General features: G+C 53.5%; 1 protein-coding gene across 4 annotated transcripts in view; it reads right to left on the bottom strand.

Annotated features, from left to right (window-relative positions):
• Window positions 1-1,486, bottom strand: part of si:ch73-281f12.4 (Ras-associating and dilute domain-containing protein-like) — an 81,057-nt gene that overhangs the window by 36,290 nt on the left and 43,281 nt on the right. The window lies entirely within an intron of this gene.

Here is a 1,486-nt window from a genome sequence, read left to right as displayed (position 1 = left end):
CTCACACACTCCCTCCCTCCCTCACACACTCCATTCCTCACTCCCTCCCTCCCTCCCTCTCTCACTCCATTCCTCACTCCCTCACTCCTTTCAGTGCAATTGTGGCTCATGATGCTAAACCTCACTCTCATATCATCCAAAAAAGGATTCTTTGGGATTCTGATAGGAAATTACACAATGAGGTCAGCGACCAGAACTGAAGCATGAGCTCGGGTTAACTGAGACTGGTTGAGAGTAGAGCAGGCCAAGCAGCATCATAGGAGCAGAGAGGCTGACGTTTCGGCCTAGACCCTTCATCAGAAAAGGGGGAGGGGAAGGGGGTTCTGAAATAAATAGGGAAAGAGTGGGAGGCGGATAGAAGAGGGATAGAGGAGAGGATAGGTGGAGAGGAAACAAACAGGTCGAAGAGGCGGGGATGGAGCCAGTAAAGGTGAGTGTAGGTGGGGAGTTAGGAAGGGGATAGGTCAGTCCAGGGAGGACGGACAGGTCAAGGGGGCGGGATGAGGTTGGTCGGTAGGAGATGGAGGTGCAGCTTGAGGTGGGAGGAGGGGATAGGTGGGAGGAAGAACAGGTTAGGGAGGCAGGAACGAGCTGGGCTGGTTTTGGGATGCGGTAGGGGGAGGGGAGATTTTGAAACTTGTGGGACCGCTTTGCGGAACATCTACGCTCGGTTCGCAATAAACAACTGCACCTCCCAGTCGCGAACCATTTCAACTCCCCCTCCCATTCCTCAGATGACATGTCCATCCTGGGCCTCCTGCAGTGCCACAACGATGCCACCCAAAGGTTGCAGGAACAGCAACTCATATTCCGCTTGGGAACCCTGCAGCCCAATGGTATCAATGTGGATTTCACAAGTTTCAAAATCTCCCCTCCCCCTACCGCATCCCAAAACCAGTCCAGCTCGTCCCTGCCTCCCTAACCTGTTCTTCCTCCCACCTATCCCCTCCTCCCACCTCAAGCCGCACCTCCATCTCCTACCGACCAACCTCATCCCGCCCCCTTGACCTGTCCGTCCTCCCTGGACCTCCCTTCCTAACTCCCTACCTACACTCACCTTTACTGGCTCCATCCCCGCCTCTTCGACCTGTTTGTTTCCTCTCCACCTATCCTCTCCTCTATCCCTCTTCTATCCGCCTCCCACTCTCTCCCTATTTATTTCAGAACCCCCTTCCCCTCCCCCTTTTCTGATGAAGGGTCTAGGCCCGAAACGTCAGCCTCTCTGCTCCTATGATGCTGCTTGGCCTGCTGTGTTCATCCAGCCCTGCACCTTGTTGTCTCGGATTCGCCAGCATCTGCAGTTCCTACTATCTCTGGTTGAGAGTAGAGACTGTCTAATTACGACAGTACTCAAGTTCCAAACCAGTAAAGAAGGATGAAAATTTTTCCTGCTGCACCAAACCATAGGAGCTTTATCTGCATCTAACCCCATGCTGTCCCTGTCCTGGGAGTGTTTGCTGGAGGGACAGTATTGAGGGAATTTTAC

The sequence above is a fragment of the Rhincodon typus genome, chromosome 23 (genome assembly GCF_021869965.1).
Source record: "Rhincodon typus isolate 14 chromosome 23, sRhiTyp1.1, whole genome shotgun sequence".
NCBI classification, from domain to species: Eukaryota; Metazoa; Chordata; class Chondrichthyes; order Orectolobiformes; family Rhincodontidae; genus Rhincodon; species Rhincodon typus.
The sequence above is the reverse complement of the archived record's forward strand: the minus strand, read 5'-3'. Positions and strand labels throughout refer to the sequence as shown.